Here is an 11,737-nt window from a genome sequence, read left to right as displayed (position 1 = left end):
TTTATTCTGAATGCCCACAATTGATTTTGTTGGCCCAGTGAGGAAATATTGAAAGACAGGCGGATTGTAAATAGGTAAATGAATAAGTAAAGAAATGAATGAATGAATGAATAAATAAATAAAACAAATAAATGAAGGAATAGATAAATTAATAAAGAACATGTCATTGGACAATATTTTTTTTTTCTATTGATTCATTACTTACCATGTGTTTTGGTATTTATTTACTAAATATCATTTATAATTTGTTATTTATTTATTTGTTTTCATTATTATTTATTTGTTTACGTATTCCTTTCTGTATTTAGCCGAAAAAAAATAATCTCATGTTAACCTAAATAAGAACCATATAGTGAATCACTTCATCCAGGTTAGCTTAGGCTGGTTAGGTTAGAATCGGTTAGCTTAGGATGGTTAGGTTAGCTTCGGCTGATTAAATTAGCTTAGGATGGTTAGGTTAGCTTAGGACTGGTTAGGTTAGCTTAGGTTCGTTAGGGTTGCTTATGTTGGTTAGTTGTAGGTTAACCTAATGTAGGTCATGGGGTTTTGTCCTAGGGATTTTTTGTCTTAAACTTATCGTAACTCAGCTCGCTTAGGGAATGTCACTAGGACGAAGGACATCTACAAGTATTCTTTTTTATTGCTCTGCTTGCTGAAAGACAAACAAACCACTTGTGTTGAGGTACTTATAATCCCAAGGTCACCCACCCACTGAGCGTTCCTTGCTTCTATCATACACACACTTACATGTTACAGTTCCAACTTAATCTATATCCTTGATTTCTAAATATGATAATTGGAAATCAAGAATATAGATCATGTTGAAACTGTCCATGAATTTGAGTCTGTTAGAAAATTAGTGAGTAGGAGAACGTGTTTGATGCTTCCGCATGTCTTGTTCAGCGTGCAAGCACATATGTCGGTGATCTTTAAGATATGAACAACACCACTATAAACCCACTATCGGAGAAATAATGACGGAAGTACAGGGAAACTGTATATTTCGACTAACTATCTGTAGTCCTCTTCAGCAGAATAGCTTACCCCATCCCCATAAAAGGGGATGGGGTAAGCATTCTGCTGAAGAGGACTACAGATAGTAGTCGAAATATACAGTTTCCATGTACTTCCGTCATTATTTCTCCGATAGTGGGTTTATAGTGAACTTTTACAAATATGTTATAACATACCATTTTCCATATGAACAAGATTTACATTGTTTTGAAATCAAGTATGGAAGTGGCAGTGAAAAAATTAGTATTAAGTACATAATAATTACCTCTTGATACTAAACATGGCAATACCTTCATCAGCACCACTAAATGGTTATATAAGTTAGGGATGTTCGTCCGGGGATGTTTCGTCCGATTGTAGGACATTTGGACCACGGGCCTGCAACCTAGTATGTTTGGGCCACGGAGATGACCATATGTGGACGTTTGGGCCACATCTTTTCAATCTAACTTAACCTAACGAAAACACATTTTATCTTATTTCATTTCGTGCCCCAAACGTCCTAGGTTGGAGGCACATGACCCAAACATCCGTTCACCGTCGTTTCGTCCGGAGGTGTTTTGTCCAGATAAAGTGTCAGTTGTCGAAGTTTCTTAAAAAAAAAAAAAAAAAAAACATATAATTACGGAGACTTTATTGGTACAGCGTTTCGTTTGTTAGAGTTTTATCAAGTATATAGTTGTGGAACAAACTCTTAGAATGTATAGGAGGATCCGTGAGGTATTAACAAGTTACATTATGGTATTTCACTGAAACCGATCGAAAAAACTCTTGGAGGGTTATAGATCTAAATAATCGTACTGAGTTGTGTTTGCCAACCCTACGTTTTCTCAAAAATATATCAGACGAGACAGAAATGTTTACCAATATCGCAGTCCCTATTGACTTCATCGTGTGTGTGTGTGTGTGTGTGTGTGTGTGTGCGTTCCTGCTGACTTTAGTATAGATATGGCAACAGCGGTGAGGTCCAGGCCTATAAGGGCGGTTTGGGAAGGGGGGGGGGGTAGGCTGTAAGGCATTGTCCGTTGGGTTTTGTACATCCCTTCCATCTCCCAGTACCCGTCCAGCAGCCTTACAACCCCAACAGCTCGTGCATGTACACCCATGCACACTGGACTATGTACTGTATATGCATATTTTCATATCCACACATGCATAGTTATGCATTAATAGACTGCATGAATGTTTGTACGCGTACCCTTGTGTGCATGCGTGAGTTCTTATTTGTATGCATGTGTAGGCGTTATACATGCATATATTCATTCACAATAGTTCATATTCAATAAAGACACACATACTCATACACACAGATAAAGGGTGTCTAGGCGTGGGGTAGAAGTATCCTCATCCATTTCACCCCCATTACATCCGCCACGCAGTATGAATATACATACAAACAAACAAATAGATAAAGTGCGCGTCTCCTAAGTTGGCTCCAACTAGGCTTGATATGTACCCTAGCCACGTCTGTACTCTAATCATTCGACTTTTTTTTAATACGTCCATCTTCACTTTCCTCCTACTCTTTCTTCTTCTTCTCCTCTTACTCTTTCTCCTCCTCCTACTCTGTCTTCTCCTCCATCTTTTTCTTCCTCTCCCCTCTCTTCTTCCCCTTTTCTTAATTCTTCCATTTTCTTCTAGTGAATAAGACCATCTGGCGAGAGCCAGCTGATAAGGATGAATGTGTTCAGTACTTACCCAATCTATGCATTTGCTCAAATGTAGGTAATAGATGTCATTACCTTTCTAATAATGTCACTTTACCAGAATCAAATATATGACGCGTCGTTATAGCCATTATTATTATTGCTGAGTAATTAATGTATTTCACTAAAGCAAGTTTTTCAGCACAATTGTTGCTATGCGTGCATGACCACCCTTCATCATTGGCCTATAGGTATTTTCATATTAATCGAGAATATAACTTCTGTGACCAGAAGTGTAAAAAATGCGCTTAATGAGATTATCGAGAGTGTTCTTTAAATTACTGATGCGTGGCCCAAGACACTATAATCGGGTACAAGAGCGTACCTCAAGGTGGGTACTACAAATCAAGCATTTATGTAAATGCGTAACAAAACAAAAGAAGAGAGGTACCAGACTGTCCTTGTGACAAGTGTCGTAAATTCTAGTTGCGGCTCCACTTCTAAATATTAACATTATTAGTAAGAATACGTCAAAATATTATTTTTTTATATTATATCCTGGCATGAATGTACATAAGAGGTCTCTTGGAGAGGCACAGTGGATGACCTCTGAAGGGGTAGCCTTGGAAGATGTCGCCCAAGCCTCAACGCAAGAATATATATAAATCTACCCTTCAGAATATCAAAACTTCATTTCTAAATAAAAATTCAGTATTGAATCTGAAATTCTTGTTAGTGATAATGTGAAAATACATCATATTTTGTATATTTGGGCCAAAATATTAAATTTCAAGATCAGGATGACCAAAGAAAGAAAACGTAAGTTGTTGAGGAGGCCAAAACAGAAAATGGAACATGAGGATGTGGGTGGAAACTTATTTATTCAGTGTCGGAAAATAACATGATAAAACAAAAATGGTGCACGGTGTAAACAAATCAAAGTATGTTGGCCATTTATATAAAATATAAAGTGATATGACGATATGCACTCTTGGGTTGTATTGTACAGCAACACTAGCCACCCCCACCCTCCCAAGACACGCGACTCGATGGCGCAGTTAGTAGAATTCCCGGCAGCCACTACGGCGAACCGTGTTTGAATCCCCCCCAGGGCTGAAATAATTTCAGTATCACTGCGCTGTGAGTCGTTACTCCAACTCTTGTGGACGGAGAGTTGAGGGTGGGGTGCGTGGTCACAGCATTACCCATAGATCGGTTATATATGAGCCCTGAGCTCTATTCCGGGATGGAAATATCTGTTGATCACGAGCCCAACACGTGATTCAAGACCATGGTGAATGACACACACACACACACACACATAGAATTATGAAAGGGTTTGAAATCCTTGACAGGGATGATCTACTTAAATGGGACAATAGAAATACAAGGGGACACAAGAAGAAACTTAAGAAGGACAGTTACAGAAGAGATCTGAAAAATAATAGCTTTCCACATAAGAGTGATAGATAAATGGAATAAATTGAAAAAAAAAAACAGTGAGTGGTAAAACTATACACGACTTTAAGAAAGAATTGGATGCGGAGAGATACAACTGCGGGTCCTTACGAGCATAGCTCTTCTCCCGCAAAATACAACTAGGTAAACACACACACACACACACAACAGATATGAAGACGGGACACCACGAGCATAGCTCCCCTTCCCGTAAAATACAACTAGGTAAATACACACACACACAAACACACACACACCTCTCATGGCGCTGTGGTTAGAGCTCTGGCCTGCCACTACGGAGGTCCGGGTTCGATCCTCGCCCGGGGCTGAAATAAAATCAGTATCGCAGCGCAGAGGGGTGTTACTCCAACTCTCGTGGGCGGGGTGTTGGGTGTGTGTGTGTGTGTGTGCAAGGTCATAGCATTACCCATAGATCGGACCTACGAGCTCTGAGCACTCTTCCAGGAGGGAAATAGCTGTCGATCACAAGTCCAACACGTGATCCAAAGACCAAGTGAATACACACACTGGCGTCGAAATGCGAATTACCTCCATCTTTTGCAGATGGAGGTGTTCGTGTTTCGACGCCTCAAAAAGAACCCTAATAGCCCTGTCGAATTTCGAGACCCCAATGTAAAATATAATTAAAAAAGCTGGTTTAAACTTCAATTAGTAAAACAAATCATAAGTGATTTGTTTTTGTTTTTTCGTCATTAGCACCTGGGTGTTGGGGGAATCAACCAGATTTTCAGATGAAACGACGCGGGAAGGGTGATTGCATGGGAGCTTGCTTGTTGAACCCCAATTGATGATTGATGGTGACGCACACCCTCCCCTTGGCGCTGTCTGGGATAGAATTTCCTACTGAGACAATGTGGAGCCACTACTTTGAGTCCAAAGGACATGTGTGACGAAACTGACTGCGATATATGACGTGTCATTTGTGGTTCGTCTCTGTCAGTTAATGACACGTATTGAAGTAATTATCTTGTTATTGGTCTCAGAATCGTTTTCTTCCAACTGACCACTCGTTCTTGCATATCCGTCAACGCATTATATTCTTGCTGACGTCAGAATATTTTATTCAGGAAAAATACAAAGGTAAATGTGATTTTATACATACATATATATTATTCTACACTTTACACGTCTGGCCAGCGTCCTTCAGAATCCGCAGTATATATATATATATATATATATATATATATATATATATATATATATATATATATATATATATATATATATATATATATATATATATATATATATATCACTTGCTGTGGTCCTCTTCAAGCGGAAGAGGATCACAGGAAGTGATCGAAATATAACGGAAATTCGTTATTTCCTTCTTTTCCTTAAATCCAAATAATAGTAGGTTTTTAGTGCAATTACTAATGTGTAACGACATTACTAGACAGTGATATATATATATATATATATATATGTATATGTATATATATATATATATATATATATATATATATATATATTCTATGTTACGCACCAATGTGCGGTCGTCTGGATGCAAAATCTGGTTTACCAATAGAGTGGTTAACGAATGGAATAGACTTAGTAATCATGGAGTAAGTGCAGAAACTAATAGTTGTTTTAAGAGGTTACATAACTTTATGGATGGGGATCGTGGGTGGTAATGGACATGGAATTGCCTAGTGTAAGCGTTATGGTCTCCATTCATATGATCTTATATTCCCTCTGGTCTAACTTGGGTCATGGATCACCCAGGCCAGGTCAGCTTTCGTGGGAGAGGAAGAGAAGTTTGCAAGAAAAATAAATGTTAGTCGTGTAAAAAAAAGGGGGGGGGGAAGGGGGCAACTGAGCGCTTTTGAGGACCAACTCTCGACTATCTGTTCGAGGGTAAGAAAAGTCTGCAGGAAAATGGAATGATAGTCGTTTGTACAAGGGGACTATTGCCACTGAGCATTCTTACGCGATCTCTATTAGGGTATGTATCGTGGCTCAGGAGGCATGTGGCAGGACCAAAAATACTTAGGTGTGTGGAAGTTGATTTGATGCCTAGAAGCGTGCACTGGTGATATATGTTTTCCTCAAGTCATAGGCTGGTCTCAGACCGAAGAAGAGGGTGAAGTTGGTTTCTGCCGAGTCACAGAGCAGACTGCAGAACTTATTTAAATATAAAAGATAATGGGAGATAACCATCCCATAGTTTCTGTCTCGAGTCAGTCACACTGCTGTACGTCCAAAATCCCACAATCAATATCACATTGTTCATAACCCCACACGTAATGATCAAAAAACCACATATCTAAATATTCCAGGGAGTTGATATTGTGAATATATACTATATTTGATTTAAAGTATACTTTCATTTGATCAATTTATCAATGAATATATAGGCCTAGGATACTTGCATTTGATCTAGAGGATTAGGTAAATTGCACTAAATAGTGTTTTCATTAAACTTAATTATTTCTATTCAATTAACATTTCCTTTAATTATAATGATTTTTTTTATAATTAATCAGTGTCTAGTTGAGCATAGAGATGAGTTAATTTCGAGTTCAGTTCATCAACTCATGATGTTTAAAAAGACTTACAATAATTTAGTTTGCCAAGATTCGGGACTTTTTTTTTATGGCAAAAATGGCAGAGGTGGGCGTTCCGGGCAAATCTGGGGCACATTTCCGTCAATGTGTTACCGATTGTAATTTCCTTAGCTCTCAGTGACCATTTATTTGAATTATTTATTAGTACTTTTTATTTATGATTGAATTGATATATTTATTAGTTTATTATTTCGTTTTGCATTGCATGAAAAAAAACATTATGGACAAATATTTGAATTTTTTCATTGCATAAAATATTATGGGCTGACTGGAAAGAAATAAAATTTAGAAAAAATATATATTATTTTATTTTAATGCAAATTCCATGGGGTTAGTTGACTAAACCTAAATTTTGAAAGAACAATGGAATAACTTTCCTATAACATTGTTTTTAAACTTTTTAGACAGATTACAATATTTTATTGACTGCGAATTCAGTTCATATGCTGTTCACTACAGTAAAAACTAGCTAAATATTAATGTATCAATGTCCCTTGATAAACACTGTAGCTCCTGTTACATTGGCCAAACTGGTAAAGAATTAGATATTAGGGTGAATCAACACAGATATATTATGAGGACGGGCCAAATATCTAGTGGGGTTTTTGTCCATGTGAGGGACACAAACTATGGTATTGACTGGGACAATGTTAAAAAAAAAATAATTCTGTTTACGAAAGGAACATCATTGAATCCAGTTTTGTAAAGAGCAATTTTGATAATATCAACTTGAGTTTATGTTCATTTAAACTAGATCAATTCATAATTAGTAGGATAGTAAAGCGGTGCCATGGTTCCTAATTGTGCCAGATATCCTGTGGAATTTCGGACACATGGTTATGCTCTTTTGTATTTGCTGTTTTATTGTTTATTGTTACTATTATTAGTTCCATGTGTATATGAATGTATGTGTATTGTCCGAAGGTTTTATGTGGCTATAACCTTCCCCTATTTCTCTTTCTTGTAGTCTGAAGATGTCGTAATAGATGAAAACGTTTAGTATTCCGACTTTAATTTCCCTATGGTTTCTGCAATATCAATTAGTCACGCGTTATTGTGATTATATATACGATAATTTTTATGACAGTCGCATGCAGGATTCGGACCCACTGCTATCGGTCGCCCTTCACAAAGCCTTAGCCCACTACACCAACAGACACTTTAACGCATTGAAACCTGGAATCGAACTAATACCTGAGGATAGGAAAGATCACTAATCTGCGACCCCAATTCCTGTTTTACTCAAGGCTGTTACTAGCGAATTTCTCTCATATATAGACTGATTTTACAGAATATTATGCTATAACACCCATTTTCTATGGCTCACACATATATTTCTGTGAACGACATGGATGATGATGTGCAATGTTACATGAGCTTCTTTACAGACGACTCTAGATTGTTAAGGAAAATTAAAACTGAAACGGATTGGGAATCACTACAGGAAGACTTGAACAAGGTATGGAACTGGAGTAAAAAATGGGAAGTGAACTTCAACATTAAGAAGTGTAGCATAATGGAGGTTGGAAAAAGTAAAAATAGAATATCAGGACAATATAAAATTGGAACTAAAGAGGTAAAGAAAGTGTGATCCGAAAAAAGATTTGGGTTTAATTCTCTCAAACGACTTGTCCTATGATAAACAGATACACAAAATTGTCGCAGAATCCTATAACTTGCTAAGATCAATAAAAATGGCATTTACATATTTGGATGAATAAAAGATTAAAAAAGATATTAGTCACAGTAATAAGGCCTAGACTAGAATATGCGGCAAAATTGTGGTCACCCAGTACCAAAAAGAACATAAAGAAAATAGAAAGAATTCGGAGAGCAGCCACAAAAATGGCACAGAAATACTCGATAGAGAGGATTTGTTAAACTGGGACAAGAGAAACACAAGAGGACATGGAAAGAAAATAGAAAAAAAAACATAGCTATAGAAGAGATCTGAAGAAAAACAGCTTTCCACATAGAGTGGTGGACACTTGGAACAAACTGGATGAAAAAATAGTGTACGCAAAAAACATTCATGAATTTAAGAGATATAAAGGCGGGACACCATGAGCGTACCGTACTCCCCTTCCCGTAAAATACAACTAGGTAAATACATACGTGCGCGCGCGCGCACGCACACATACAACTCGTGCCGCAGTTGGTATAGTTCCCGGCTGCCATTACGGAGGCCCGGATTCGACTACCGCCCAGGGCTGAAATAATTTCAGTATCGCTGCGCTGCGGGTTGTTACTCCAACCCTCTTGGGCGGGGAGTTGGATGTGTGTGTTTGCGTCACGTCACATGATACAAAGACCATGGTGAAACACACACACACGCACGCACGCACACATACATACATCCCTTGATAACGAAATGGGAACTAGATAAACACATCGAACTAGTATGAACCTGTGATTTGGAATGTAAATATTGGAACAGTAAATAATGACGCAAGAAACAAGATCAAATGTTGCATTGTTATGGGAATCTGTCAATCGTCTATCCGATGATATTAATTTTGATGTCTATTTACATTGTTGCAACAGCATTATGCAATTGCATCTACATTGATCGAGCTTGATAGTATGTAGGCATATATGTGTGTGTGTGTGTGTATTTCACCATGGTCTTGGATCACGTGTTGGTCTCGTGGTCGACAGTTATTAACTTCCTGGATGAGAGCTCAGAGCTCGTATGACCGATCTATGGATAATACTGTGGCCTTACTTGCACACACACACCCAACTCGCCACCCACGAGAGTTGGAATAACAACCCGCAGCGCAGCGATGTATAAATTATTTCAACCCTGGGCGTGTATATATATATATATATATATATATATATATATATATATATATATATATATATATATATATATATATATATATATATATATATTCTCATTCAGAGAAAACCTCTGTTATTCTTATAAATTGCGTTCGATATGATGTATTCCTATTTCATTTCGTCAAAATTCATTATACACATGACGCCATCTGTCTGCATCAATTTCAAACCTTTCATTGATATTCACTTTGCAATTTAGATTTAAAATGGAAATAGACAAGAACTGGTTTACTACCAAGGTGGTTAACGAATGGAATAGACTTACTAATCATGTAGTGAGCGCTAAAACTATCGGTTGTTTTAAGAAACGGTTATACTTTAAGGACATGGGACTGACTAATATTGCACTCTCCTTCATTCTTATGTTCTCAAGATAAACCATATCCTATTAATGTAAACAAAACCATATTCACGTATAAGCTTGTTAAGTCATTTATATTGATTTTTTTTTCAGCCAATGTCTATTTTTCAAAATTGACCAGAAGAAATGCCGAACAGATAAATCATCATCTACACTTAGCAGATTTTTCTGTTAATATGTTATACATTAAAAGTTCGTCTTTAACAAATGCACTGACGATTCACATATTCACAGACACTGGCACGGCAATATCGGATGTAGGACATTTAGTCTCCTGACAATTAGTCACCTGGACAATTAGTCTGCCACTAGTTAGTCTTCTGACAATTAGTCTTCTAAAATTGGACATTTAGTGTTCTCATGAATATAATAAAAAATTCCTTTTGGTGCCAATTAAATTGAAATAAGACATGACTTAAGAGCGGTATATATGAATGGAGCCGATACATCCGGGGTTGACCATTTCATAGGCCCGAAACGTCCAGGGTCGGGCCACCTTCGTGGCCCAAAGAAGATGCAGGCTCGAGCCCAACGTGTGCGGACGTTTAGGCCTCATGAAATTGTCGACTCTGGACGTTTCCGTTCCATTCACATGTACCGCTTTTAACTGATGTCTTATTTCAATTTCTTTGGTTACAGAAGAGAATTTTCTATCTTATTTTAAGATATTGTGACTTCACAAGGTAATTTCAAAATTATCCTAAAATAAAATCTATTATGAGTGCATAACCCTTCTTGGATTTCAGGTACATTTTCACTTCTAAGAAAACATGGTTTTGCTTTGCAAGGGAATTGCAGTCTGTCAGTTATATAATGTGTTAAGATATACACTTTTTTTTTACCTTCTATTCTATGCAAAAGGAAATGATTAATGTAGAGACATTGGGACAAATTATGGGAAAGGTGGAGGGGGAAACACGGGTCTTTATCTGATTATCGAGTTTATTCCTGACCGGTTTCGCTTACAATAGCCAACTTCGACCCAGAGTAACACTCCTCTGAAGAAGCTATTGTAAGCGAAACCGGTCAGGAATAAACTCGATAATCAGATAAAGACCCGTGTTTCCCCCTCCACCTTTCCCATGAGATGATTAATGTTATTCCAGAGTTTGTTACTTTTGACCTGAGGTCAACCGATCATTCTTTTACTTGGAAGACCACCTCCAATAGGGAGACCTGACCTCAAGATGTTCATTTTCACATTCCTCACTGATATGCTGAACGGATAACTCGTTTTCGGACAAATGGCCCGCAAAACTGCAAACTTGGACTGCTCGTCCACATAAATGTGGACAACTCGTTCACGCAATTGATTCACCATCACACATATACCTCATTTTAGCAGCACATCAATCAATTTGGTATACACCATACCAGACGTGGAACACAAGGTACCCTAGAGTTTCTAATCCTCCTATTCTTATCTTATTTATCATTTATATATGGTTATATTAAATCACCTATTGATAATAAAATGATAATAATAACTGAAGTTTTAAACTGATTGTCCTATTTTAGTTACTGGAAAGACTAAATGTCCACATTTATTTTTCAAAGGAAGACCAATTGTCAGACGACTAATTACTGGAGGACTAATTGTCCAGAAGACTAAATGGGTGGATCCCGGCAAGATCATGGGGTATCTGTTTATCAAAGGCAAACATTCATTTTATCCATTATAATATCACCCATTAATTGGCCCTGGTTAAGATTTTCTCAAATACTGAAACAAACTTGTCTCAAGAAAAAATAACGGTGCTCGGACAAAAGGTCCCCGGACAAAATGTCCTGAAATCTGCACCCCTGGGACAAAATGTCCCCAA

Source organism: Oratosquilla oratoria, chromosome 18 (assembly GCF_046742065.1).
Source record: "Oratosquilla oratoria isolate Oo_2021 chromosome 18, ASM4674206v1, whole genome shotgun sequence".
NCBI lineage: Eukaryota > Metazoa > Arthropoda > Malacostraca > Stomatopoda > Squillidae > Oratosquilla > Oratosquilla oratoria.
This window is presented reverse-complemented; position numbering follows the sequence as displayed.